The sequence below is a fragment of the Aotus nancymaae genome, unplaced genomic scaffold (assembly GCF_030222135.1).
Source record: "Aotus nancymaae isolate 86718 unplaced genomic scaffold, 86718_ANA_hifiasm-v0.15.2.pri h1tg000012l, whole genome shotgun sequence".
Classification (NCBI taxonomy): Eukaryota; Metazoa; Chordata; class Mammalia; order Primates; family Aotidae; genus Aotus; species Aotus nancymaae.
Genome location: NW_026988423.1, coordinates 14,197,624 through 14,211,081, shown reverse-complemented (window position 1 = coordinate 14,211,081; position 13,458 = coordinate 14,197,624). Strand labels below are relative to the sequence as shown.

At 38.7% G+C, this 13,458-nt stretch overlaps 1 protein-coding gene across 2 annotated transcripts in view; it reads right to left on the bottom strand.

Moving 5' to 3' along the window:
* CUNH11orf87 (chromosome unknown C11orf87 homolog) overlaps nt 1-13,458 on the bottom strand; it is a 237,884-nt gene that overhangs the window by 20,433 nt on the left and 203,993 nt on the right. Inside the window, exons 1-2 of one of the 2 annotated variants that reach the window (XM_012474595.2) lie at nt 9,075-9,123; nt 8,788-8,897 (exon numbers count right to left, since the gene is read on the bottom strand). The gene's annotated coding sequence lies outside the window, so the exon portion shown is untranslated. Of the gene's footprint in view, nt 1-8,787; nt 8,898-9,074; nt 9,124-13,458 lie in introns of those variants that run through there. The other variant, XM_012474596.2, reaches the window with a different exon arrangement.

Below are 13,458 nucleotides of genomic sequence, written 5' to 3'. Positions count from 1 at the left end.
GAATAGTTACAGAAGGAGTGATACCAGCTCCTCTTTATATGTCTGGTAGAATTCAACTATGAACGCATCTGGATTTGGGCTTTTTTTTTTTTTTTTGGTTAGTAGGCTATTAAATGCTGCCTCAACTTCAGCCCTTGTTATTGGTCTATTCAGGGTTTCAACTTCTTCCTGGTTTAGGCTTGGGATGGTACAAGTGTCCAGGAATTTATCCATTTCTTCCAGGTTTACTGGTTTCTGTGCATAGAGTTGTGTCTAGTAATCTCTGATGGTAGTTTGTATTTCTGTGGAATTGGTGGTGATATCCCCTTACCGTTTTTTATTGCATCTACTTGATTCTTCTTTTTTTATTAATCTGGCTAGTGGTCTATTTTGTTGATCTTTTCAAAAAAACTTACTCCTGGATTTATTGATTTTTTTGAAGGGTTTTTTGTGTCTCTATCTCCTTCTGTCCTGCTCTGATCTATTTCTTGTTTTCTGCTAGCTTTTAAGGTTTTTGATCTTGCTCCTCCAGCTTTTTCAAATTTGATGATAGCATGTCGGTTTTAGATCTTTCCTTGCTTCTCATGTGGACATTTATTGCTATAAATTTACCTATAGACACTGCTTTAGATGTGTCCCAGACATTCTGGTACATTGTGTCTTTGTTCTCATTGGTTTGAAAGAACATCTTTATTTCTGCCTCCATTTCATTGTTTAACCAATCAACATTCAAGAGCCAGTTGTTTGGTTTCCATGAAGTTGTGTGGTTCTGAGTTAGTTTTTTAATCCTGAGTTCTCATTTGATTGCACTGTGGTCTGAGAGTCTGTTTGTTATGATTTCCATTCTTTTGCATTTGCTGAGGAGTGATTTACTTCCAATCATGTGGTCAGTTTTAGAGTAGGTGTAATGTGATGCTGAGAAGAATGTATATTCTGTGGATTTGGGGTGGAGAGTTCTGTAAATGTATATTAGGTTTGCTTGGTCCTGATCTGAGTTCAAGTTCTGGATATCCTTGTTAATTTTCTGTCTCGTTGATTTGTCTAATATTGACAGTGGAATGTTAAAAAGTCTCCCAGTATTATTGTGTGGGAGTCTAAGTCTCTTTTTAGGTTTTTAAGAACTTGCTTTATGTATCTGGGTGCTCCTGTATTGTGTACACATATATTTAGGATCATTAGCTTTTCTTGTTGCATTGATCCTTTTACCATTGTGTAATGCCCTTCTTTGTCTCTTTTGATGTTGTTGGTTTAAAGTCTATTTTATCAGAGACTAGGATTGCAACTTCTGCTTTTTTTGCTCTCCATTTGCTTGGTAAATCTTCCTCCATCCCTTTATTTTGAGCCTATGTGTGTCCTTGCATGTGAGATGGGTTTCCTGAATATAGCACATCTATGAGATTTGACTTTTTATCCAATTTGCCAGTCTGTGTCTTTTGATTGGGGCATTTAGTCCATTTACATTGAAGGTTGATATTATTATGTGTGAATTTGATCCTGCCATTTTGATTCTAGCTGGCTGTTTTGCCCATTAGTTGATGCAGTTTCTTCATTTTGTTGATGTTTTTTACCATTTGGTACGTTTTTGGAGTGGCTGGTACTGGTTCTTCCTTTCTATGTTTAGTGCTTCTTTCAGGAGCTCTCGTAAGGCAGGCCTGGTGGTGAAAAAATGTCTGAGCATTTGCTTGTTTGTAAAGGATTTTATTTCTCCTTCACTTATGAAGCTTAGTTTGGCAAGATACGAAATTCTAGGTTGAAAGTTTTTTTCTTTAAGGATGTTGAATATTGGCCCCCACTCTCTTCTGGTTTGTAGGGTTTCTGCCGAGAGATCTGCTGTGAGTCTGATGGGCTTCCCTTTGTGGGTAACCCAACCTTTCTCTCTGGCTGCCCTTAGCATTTTCTCCTTCATTTCAACCCTGGTGAATCTGACGATTATGTGCCTTGGGGGTGTTCTTCTTGAGGAATAACTTTGTGGTGTTCTCTGTATTTCCTGTACTTGAATGTTGGCCTGCCTTGCTAGGTTGGGGAAGTTCTCCTGGATAATATCCTGAAGAGTGTTTTCCAGCTTGGATTCATTCTCTCTGTCACATTGAGGTACACCTATCAAACATAGATTAGGTCTTTTCACATAATCCCGTATTTCTTGGAGGCTTTGTTCATTTCCTTTTACTCTTTTTCTCTAATCTTGCCTTCTCATTTTATTTCACTGAATTGATCTTCAATCTCTGATAGCCTTTCTTCTGCTTGGTCAATTTGGCTATTGAAACTTGTGTATGATTTGTAAAGTTCTCATGTTGTGTTTTTCAGTGCCATTAAGTCATTTATATTCTTCTCTAAGCTGTTTATTCTCATTAGCATTTTGTCAAACCTTTCATGGTTTTTAGTTTCTTTGCTTTGGGTTAGAACATGTTCTTTTAGCTCAGAGAAGTTTGTTATTACCCACTTTTTGAAGCCTGTTTCTGTCAATTCATCAGACTCATTCTCCATCCAGCCTTGTTCCCTTGCTGGTGAGGAGTTGTGATCCCTTGGATGAGGAGAGGTGTTCAGGTTTTTGGTGGTTTCATCCTTTTTGTGCTGATTTCTTCCCATCTTTATGGATTTTTCTACCTGGTGGTTTTGGTAGTTGGTGACTTTAGGATGGGGTCTCTGAGTGGATGTCCTTTTTGTTGATCATGAAGTTATTTGTTTGTTTTTTAATTTTCCTTCTAATAGGCCCCTCTTCTGTAGGACTGCTGAGGTCCATTCCCGGCCCTGCTTACCTGGGGATTACCTGCAGCAGTTGCAGAACAGTAAGGGTTGCTGCCAGATTTTTCTTCTGTTATCTTTGTCCCAGAAGGATACTTACCAGATGTCAGCCTGAGCTCTCCTGTATCAAGTGACTCTGGATATACAGGGGTCAGGGAGCTGTTTGAGGAGAGAGGAGTCTGTCCCTTATAGGAGCTCAAGTGCTGAGCTGTGAGCTCCATCGTTCTGTTCAGAGCTGCTGAGCAGGTACTTTTAAGTCTGCTGCAGTGGAACTTATAAAGCCCCACCTTCCCAGGACAAAGCACCTGGGAAAAAAACACAGTTATAAGTTCCTGTCATGGTGCTTCCTTTTTTCAGAGCTGCCCTGCCCAGCAAGAAGTTAGCCTAGTCACAGTCTGCCAGCAGATATGTTGGTGAGCTGCCGTGGGCTCTGTCCAGTTGCTGTGTGAACTTCCTTGAGGTTTTGTTTATAGAGGTATAGTTAGAACGGCCTCGGTAATGGCAGATGCCCTTCCCCCAACACAGCTGGACTGTCCTGGGTCCAGCTGTGCTTGCTATGAACAATCCAGAGCATTTCAGATAGATAGGTGATCTTTGTAGGGGTGGGACCCAGGGAGCCAGATCATCTGGCTCCCTGTTTCAGCCCCTTTTGTTTCAGTTGAATGGGCGGCTCTGTCGTCTCCCAGGCAATCCAGGCACCAGTTGAAATGGCTGCCTAGATTTGTGTGAGTTTTTGTGTGGAGACCCACTGCACCAGCTGCAACAGCTGTGCTGGCAACTCATGGCACTTTTCAGCCCTGGAATCTCCTGGTCTGGGGGCAGTAATAACTTGTTTGGAAATATGGAGTTCACTCACCCTTTGCATTGTTCATGCTGGGAACTGCACTCCAGAGCTGTTCCTGTTCGGCCGTCTTGGATCCCTCTGCAACAGAACTCTTCCGATAGAAACTTTTAATACAGCAACAGCCAGCTCCTAGGAAATCTTTTCAGCAATCTCCCCACCTCTCCCTATGTGACTCTTCTTTTAGATCTTTGATATGGTTAAGTGACCAAGAATCATGAAGGCATTTACTGAAAATTTGTTATAAATCATACAGAAATATGAGGATTGTTCTCACACTTTCACTGGTATTTGACATCTTTCAATTCCACCTCTCAGTGGAAATGAAGGCAGCACAAATTCTAGTTAATATCCTTTTATAGTAGCAATTGATACTATAGCGTCAATCAACACTTTCTTAGGGAAAAAGGCTTTGCAGCTTAAAGAACATGTGGAAGTTTCTCAAAGAGTGATTTCACAAAAGATGGCAATGAGAGTCAGAGATCTCAGATACCACTATTATTTACAGAATATCAAGTGCTTTTCATGCATTTCCTTTTAATATTTACAGCAACTCTATGACCTTGGTTTGGTTATTCCCATTTGTGTGGAAGAAACAGGCTCATAGACTTACCCAAAGTACACATTGTTCATAATTGGCTGGGTCCAGACTAAAATGCTTTACTGTCTGGCTCAAAAACTCACTATTATTCCATTACACCAGGAACAGGTACCACAGACTCTAAATCCTGCTAGGTCCAAGCAAGAGAAAATCATTTGTATGAAGTATATGACAAGGTATAAGGGAGTAAACTGGGGAAAGTGTAGCTTGGTGCTGACCAAGCAAAACAAAACAACATGGCCTTGAGTGGGATAGGGCCCCATGCGCCCCTAGTTTGTTAATTCAGACCAACATCCAGCTAGTGGATTGGAAGCCAAACAAACTTAGGTACAGACTCTAGCTGAGCCACTACTAATTCTGAAAACTTGAGATGAATCACTTAACTAATCTCTGTAAGACTCAGTTACTACTTCTGTAATGTGGAGATAACCAGTTTCTCCTTTAGAGTGTAATGTGAAGCTCTTAAAACATACGCGGAAATTTTCTAGCATACAGAAAGCATTCTGAAAATGGAAATTCTTAAATTCTTCAATGTATAGTGGAATTTCAATCGGTCCGTCCTCATTTCTCCAAACCTCTATTCCTCATGATTTTATAGCATAAAGAGGAGAAGTAGGTGATGAAGAATATCCAGAGTACATAGCATTTCTACACAGTACTCATGGATTATTTCAAATTATGGAAGTATGACATCAGAGCTGACTAACATAAAATCAGCTATTGCCTGACTCCAAAGGTAAATGGTCAGAGGAGTTCCATGTGGAAGAAGAGAGGCCACTGCACACTCAGCTCTGATGGTTGCATGAGGACAGAAAACATAGGTTAGTTCTGACTCTAGTCTAATGCCAGTTAATCTATATTATTGGAAACACAGGTATATTTTGTGTCAAAATAAATTTATGATTATTAACAGCAAAATTAAACCAAACATTAACAAGGACATATATCTTAACTAACAGATAGTCTAAGTTATATTATTGCTGTGTCATACGATGCACTTTGGCATGATGGTGCTGATTTATAAGTAATTTTCAATTATAATACATTAATTCTTAGGAATTTAAACAGATAATCTGAAGGAGCTGAATTTTCTCCTTTTTTAATGAGAGAATAAAGCAAACTCTTGGGATTATGATGGTATCAGGTCTTACAAAAACACATCTTGCTTTTAGATTTGAGTCCAGGAAGGGCACTGAAATATAATACACTAATCCATTATCTAAATCAGATACTATGTCAATAGAAGTTCATTTGTTTGTTTCCCATAACATTAACACAGTTCAAAGTTATCTCTCTGTCATTCTTTGTTAACAATAGCAAGTTGTCATTAAGTTCTCTAGCGCTATCTAAGAATTAATGCATTAGAAGCAAAATCTGTGGAGAAGTTAAGAAGCCTAATGTCCTTTCCAGACCCCACAATAAATTGCCACTTCAACGGTGATGGGCCAGAAGGCATCTCCAGCTTCAGTAACTAAAGACATAGAGGAGAAAGAAGGAGAATAGTAGTCTGTGGACCTTAATTACCTAATGACCTGTTCATACCTCTATTCCAACAGTTACCACACTCCTGAAATTATTCATCTATATGTACAACTCCTTCCTTGCAGAGCAAGGCCCTGGATGGCAGGCATTACATTTGATTCCTCTCTGTACTGTCTAGAGTAACTGCATCCTAAATAAAAGCCCCACACATGCCCAATTCCATTAGCAGCTTTTAGTCTCCTTCAAAAATTGTGCATTCAAAGAATTAAGCAGATGGGCTTGGTTTTACTTTTTCCATGCCCTCTGGTTCATCTTTCTGTAAAAGTGCTGATGAGAATCAAAGTGGTCAAAAGAGGAAGCAGGAGCAGTAGGCAGAGGCAGCAACCCCAAAGAGCTGGGGTGTGGACGTATATCTGAGAGCCCTTATTAACATGTCCTTATCCTGAACCCCAGCCTAGAGAAAGAATAAAAGAAGTCAAGGGAGATATCAATAGAAAACAAAAAGGGAACAGATATGCTCCCAGCAGCTATGATCATATGCAGCATTTGCAAACATGATTCCACTTAATCCTTATAACACCCTGTGGGACAGAAAATTATCTCCATTTCATAGCTGAAGAAAATGAGAGATTAAATAATTCTTCTAAGGGCACATGCACACAACTATACCTGATGAAGCCAGGATTCAAACATTATTCTGCCTGTCTGAAAATCCTTCTCTTTCCATTAATCCAGGGTGCCTTTCTGACACATATTGAGTGAGAATTAATTGAATTTATGGATAGTCTCCATTGGCCAGGCCTCTGGCACAAGCAGTGGCTATGTCTTCAGTCATCTGGATCACTTGAGCCACCAACAGCCAGAAGGATCAAGGGTTAGAAAGGGAAAAGCTGGTGTGAACTGGGTATACAATCACTAGAACCCAATTCAAGGTTATGGCTGCTGTGTTTTCAATGATCCAGCACCCAATAAGTGAACTACAGTCAATTTTATCTAATACACAAAATTCCTGTTAATAGTTTCCATTCCAATAAAATATACTAGATGCTTTACCAAGTCTTTTATAATTGGTGTCTATTTGCAAGTCAGTTGTCAAAAAAAACTTACAGTCCAGGTGTGGTGGCTCATGTCTGTAATCTCAACACTTTGGGGGACAGTGAGCGGACAGATCTCTTGAGGCCAGGAGTCCGAGACAAGCCTGGCCAACAAGGTGAAACCCCAACTCTACTAAAAATACACAAATTAGCCAAGCATAATGCTGGGCGCCTATAATCCCAGCTACTCGAGAGGCTGAGGCAGGAGAATCTCTTGAATCTAGGAGGTGGAGGCTTCAGTGAGCCAAGATTGTGTTGCCATACTCCAGCCTGAGCAGCACAGCAAAACTCCGTCTCAAAAAAAAAAAAAAAAATTACAAAAGAATTTATTTCTATCTATTTCTTTGATACAGGGCTTTGGCACTATTTGAGATGTTCAGTGGGACCACTCCAAAACCTGTGTTTGCTTCTTACACAGCCCATACTCTCTCAACATATGGCAACAGAAGACATCCTTAGAGGATTTTCATCCCAGAACCAGAGGCCTGCTTACTTCTGGCTTATTTCAAGTGAAGAACAAAAATCCCAAACATAGCCTAACAGAGGAAATAGAAGCAATGGAAATTCAAAGTGACTTCTGGAAGAGGCCTGCCTAAAGCTTGTTCTCATAAGACACCTTCTCCTACAAGAAGCCTCTCTTAACCATCTCATTAAAGGACATCATCTCTTTTAAAAATTGTTTAGCATTGCCTTTCAGTACACTACATAACCCCAGAGGACATAATTAGGACCTGTGAGAAATAGCTTAGAACCTGATTTTGATTCAACATAAGCCTGCATGCTCTGTCCCACCTGAAAGGGGCAGGCCCACCAACACAGAGATAATGATCCCCTACTCCTTAACTTTGCTGACAGTCAGTCCTACTTAACTTCCTGTAAATGTGCATATGAGTCTGATCATATTCACCTCCCTTGACTACATCTCTCATGCTCTGCTAATATTAATGTAGGAAACTGACAGTTTCATAGAAGGGGTTCAATGTCTAATGGCAAGTCTACATTCCCTGTCACTTGATCTCTCTGCCTCTTTGATTTAGCATGACACCATGGCATTCATTCTGTCCAACCTTCAAAAGTGCTGTAGAAAAAGCACAGGCTTTGGGATCTGACAGAACTGAGTCTGAAATCTGTTTCTGTCACTCTCAATTATGTAACCACAGGTGTGCCGTACTTTTTAACTCTCTGAAACTCAATCTCAATTTGTTCATCTGTAAAATGGGAATCATAATAACTCCCTGGAAGGTTTGAGAACTGGGATCAATGAGGATTCAAGGAGGAGGGTTAAATGAGATCCCAGGAGATGTTCAATAAATGTTTGTTCTCTGCCTGTTTCCCCTTTCTCTGCCTCCACGACCTTTAAGAAGCCAGATTCTCTATCCAATAGGGTGCGACACTTTAAAAATAGAATACATTTTCAGTGATGGATATGTGATGTATATAAAATAAAGTACCTCCTGCCAACTAAATAAATAGAAGAGAGCATGTACTCATTACTGTTCTAATTTAATCTGAGTGCCTGGAGGTCTTTGCAAGGTAAATATTATTTTCACTCTGACCTTCGTGCAGCATTCCCATTGAATTTATCTCAGTTCATCCTTTTACGTCATGCTGAAGCCTTCATAATAGACTGAAAGCACTTTAGTAAAAACAGAAATTAGCAGGATCTAAATAACCAATAAATATTGGATGATTAGAGAAAGGAATGTTCTGGGTAACTTGCTGTTCTGCCTAATAAAGCCTTAGGATGTATGCCTAAATTACCTGTTTTCAAAGAATAAAAACCATCAAAATACACAACCTGATCTGAACATGATGAGATATTTGGTGATGAGACTCAGAGCCTGGCAGGGACATGGGACTCACCAGAAGGAGTGTCAGTAACTTTGTCTGGCACAAGAGAAGGAGCAGGGTTGTGCTCTCATATGCTTGGGATATTTTTTGAAAGCAGATTTGACTTTGATGTGTTTGTTTCCAGTTTCTTCTTTACCAAGATTTATAGAAAAATATTTTAGGTTTTCCTCCATAAAATTTTTTTAAAAAGTACTTACATATCCTCTTCAATTTGGACTTTCAGTAGAAATTGAGAACTGCTCATGTTCAGTGGGTCATTGATGAATAAGTCAGTCTGTACTAACTCAGTTCTTCCAGCCTTCTGCCCCTACATGGATAGACCCAGATATTCAGGAACTCAATGTTATTTTGATATCCAGATACAGTTTATTTTCATTAAAAAGAAGTTTTTTCTTTTAGAGAGTCTTCTTTCTAGGCATAAATACAGATATACTTTTCATAAATGGGTTTGTAATATATAGACCACAATGGAATCTACTCTTACCTTTTCAATGATCTGTTATGATCATCTTCCCCTATTCATATTTTTCCTCAATGCACATTTTAATAGCAAAGGATTCCATGGGTCACAAATCATAGTTTATTCTGAAATCAAGCAATAGTTTTTAAAAAGAAAAAAGAGAATAGTTTATAGCTAAATCTTTGCTTACATCTGTTTACTGGATTAATTCTTGAGAGTGGATTTGAAGAACCAAGGACATTTTTTTTAAAAAAATTATACATTGTCAAACTGTTCTCCAAAGTTTTAAACCAAAGTGCACACTCCATTGGCAGTGTACTGCTGTTTATGTGTGTGTTCCCAAGAAGACTGTGAAATTATTGATGTCAGCATGTATTGCATTCATCTTCATAGCCAACATTTTGTATGTTTTTGCACATTAAGTCACTGAAGTATTTGTTGAATGAGTAATTTGATGACTCTTCCATTGTTTGAATGAAGTGTAATATAGGAAAGTTTGTATAACATCCCTAGGTCTCAGTTTTCTCTTTGGCAAAATGAGAATTTTATGTTATATGTTTCCTATCATTCTATGATATCACATCTGTTGTGTGAAATGCAATGACCAAGATACTCAGGGGAGATTACCCATATATACAATATATAATCATGGTGATGAGACATGAACATATATATCACATGTAAGCTAATTATAACTGAATAGAAATATACATAGATGTGCCGAATCCTCAAGGAGAATAAGGCTAGATGATACAATGAGAGATTACTGTAAGATGATACTCAGCTAATCAGACACCTCTTTCTATCTTTAAGAAGGTCCCTTTCTCACTCAGGATTTTGTGTTTTATTGGTATCTAGAAAACAGGAGTCATAACTATCTTGAAACTCAGTGTTCTGTGGTATTCCACACAGGGCAAAGTTTATCACACTAGGCTTTAGGAACATTTCAACTGCTTTTCAATTACCTAGGATAGGATTGTATTTGTTGATTTTTATTTTCTAGACTTCCTGGTACATTGGTGGTGACTGGGTGTACACTGCTCTAGACTATACATGCAGCTACTATGCTTAGCTCTATAGCACTTCTTTCCTAGGCCATCCCTGGTTACGTATGGATAATCAAAGGCTTAACAGATAGTCACAGAACCATTTGGTTCTTCTATCACTCAGTTTATTACTTTATTCATTAATTCATGGCTATTTATTGAGAATTTGTAACTCTTTCTAAGCTAGCGGGGGGAATGCAATTTTGTGTACACAACAATGGGAGGTATAAACATGATGCACTGGAACACAAAGGAAGAACTCACCAGTATTTGGAAGTAAGGGGACCTACTCACAGAAGATGAATCTTGAAAATGATTCTTGAGATGGTACTTTAAGAAGGAGCTCAAGCTTGTTAAGTAGATGGGATTATGTGGGTAAGAGTGTGGGAAAAAAATGAGATTTGAGCTATAGCACAGAAAAGGGCCATAGAATCATGGGGTCATCACTGGTGAATAGTTTTCCTATCAGTCTCCCACTACCCAAACTTCTTTCCACTGCACTCCCACAGTTCCCATCACACAGGCCCTCTAGTGGAGAAGGGTCCTGAGTCCATCTCCATTCTTTACCATAGCTCCAGAAAACATCTTGCTGCTCTCCAGTGATAGCTGCCTCTGTGACCTGCTTCATCCTGAGGGCCTCCACTCAGCCACTCTGCATAGACCCTAGCTGATCTAGCCTTAATGGTATTATAGGTCATTTAGTCTTCAACTTACAGACACCTCACTATTTTGGTTTAAGAACTTCCTGTTCCTGGGACAAGAGGCCAGGGTACTTTTGGAGCAATGTTCTCACTGTTACCCTCAAAGAATTTCTTACAAGCTCTGAAGCCAGATTTATAGATGAGGCACACATTTTCCCCACTTGCCTTATCAGATGATGCATCCAGAGCCAATCTTGCTTAAACCAGTAACCTTACCTATATCCACATCCATCCTGAAATCTTTTTAGCTGTCCCAAAAGAAGAAGAACACTACTTTCCTCTACCCAAAGCTATTCTCTTCACCTATGTCCTAAACAAGTGCTTCCCAAATTTAATAAACATACAACTCACTTGAAAACTTTGTTCAAAATATTGAATTTCCAATGCCCACTTAGCTGAATCTGAATTATCTGAATTCCCTAGGATACAAATCAGGAATCTATATGGTTTCACAAGCTCTCAAGATCTTTCTCTTGGTAGTAAAATATTTCATGCAACAAAAGGGGTGGGAGATATTGAGTACTGAGTGTATATCCCAGGTGCCCTCATAAAACTAAACAATCTCTAATCTGCAGAACAGCATTTAGAACCCATTGTTCTGGATTTCCATAGCTTCCTGCATCTTCAAGAACCAGTCACTGTCAGTTCAGGGGCCTCAACTTCATCTTCTCTGCAGATTCCCTCCTCTCCATCTAGCAATTGGTTCAAGAATCTCACATAAAAATACCCCCTCTAGGCTCTTTTTTCTATCCCTACCTCTTTAATTTCTTTTCCAGCTAACTTTCTTATGCTAGCCATGGAGGAAAATAGTCTTACTCCTCATTCTCTCATCAAACATTTTGATTTTCATGCCAATAACTTCATAGAAATTATTTTTTTAAGTTCATCTATAAAAGCTGGTGATTTCTCTTTTTTTTTAATCTGATGCATAGAATTGAGTTTTTCACCCTCTACAGTCATGGCAAACTTTGATCAATATTCTATAAAAAATACTCTTAATTTCTTCAGAGAATTGGAAAAAAAAAACACCTTAAATTTCAGATGGAACCAAAAAAGTGCCTGTATAGCTAAGATAAACCTAAGCAAAAAAAAAAAAAAAAAAAAAAAAAAAAAAAAAATCTGGAGGCATCACACTACCTGACTTCAAACTATTCTACAAGTCTACAGTAATCAAAACAGCATGGTATTGGTACCGAAAACAGAGATATAGACCAATGGAACAGAACAGAGTCCGCAGAAATAATGCCACACATCTACAACCATGTGATCTTTGACAAGCCTCACAAAAACAAGCAATGGGGAAAGGATTCCCTATTTAATAAATGGTGTTGGAAAAGCTGGCTAGCCATATGCAGAGAGCTGAATCTGGACCCCTTTCTGACACCTTATACAAAAAATAATTCCAGAGGAATTAAAGATTTAAACATAAGACCTAACACAATAAAAACCCTAGAAGAAAACCTAGGCAATATCATTCAGGACATAAGCATGGGCAAGGAATTCATGACTAAAACACCAAAAGCAATGGCAACAAAAGCCAAAACAGACAAATGGGATCTAATTAAACTCCAGAGCTTCTGTGCAGCAAAAGAAAATATCATCAGAATAAACTGGCAACCAACAGAATGGGAAAAAATTTTTGCAATCTACCCACCTGACAAAGAGCTAATATCCAGAATCTACAGAGAACTTAAATAAATGTACAAGAACAAAACAACCCCATCAAAAACTGGGCAAAGGATATGAATAGACACTTCTCAAAAGAAGACAGTTATCCAGTCAACAAAAATATGAAAAAAAGCTCATTATCACTGGTCATTAGAGAAATGCAAATCAAAACCACATTGAGATACCATCTCATGCCAGTTAGAATAGAGATCATTAAAATATATGGAGACAACAGTTGCTGGAGAGTATGTGGAGAAATAGGAATGCTTTTACACTGTTGGTGGGAGTGTAAATTAGTTCAACCATTGTGGAAGATGGTATGGTAATTCCTCAAGGATCTAGAAATAGAAATATCATTTGACCCAGCAATCCCATTACTGGATGTATACACAAAGGATTATAAATCATTCTATTATAAAGACACATGCACACCTATGTTCATTGTGGCACTGTTCACAATAGCAAAGACTTGGAACAAACCCAAATACCCATCAATGATGGACTGGATAAAGAAAATGTGGTGCATATACACCATGGAATACTATCTAGCCATAAAAAAGGATGAGTTCATATCTTTTGCAGGGACATGAAGCTAGAAACCATCATTCTCAGCAAACGGACACAAGAACAGAAAACCAAACACCACATGTTCTCACTCATAAGTGGGTGTTGAACAATGAGAACACATGGACACAGGGAGGGGAACATCTCACACCAGGGCCTGTTGGGGGGTGGGTGGCTAGGGGATGGATAGCAGGGGGTGCGAGATAGGGGAGAGATAGCATTAGGAGAAATATCTAATGTAGATGATGGGGCAATGGATGCAGCAAACCACCATGGCACGTGTATACCTATGTAACAAACCTGCATATTCTGCACATATACCCCAGAACTTAAAGTATAAGAAGTAAATAAATATAAATTAAAAATGTATATTTCTGTTGCATTCTTTCTTTGTGCTCATCCTAATTCTACTCTTATCTGCCTAAGGTA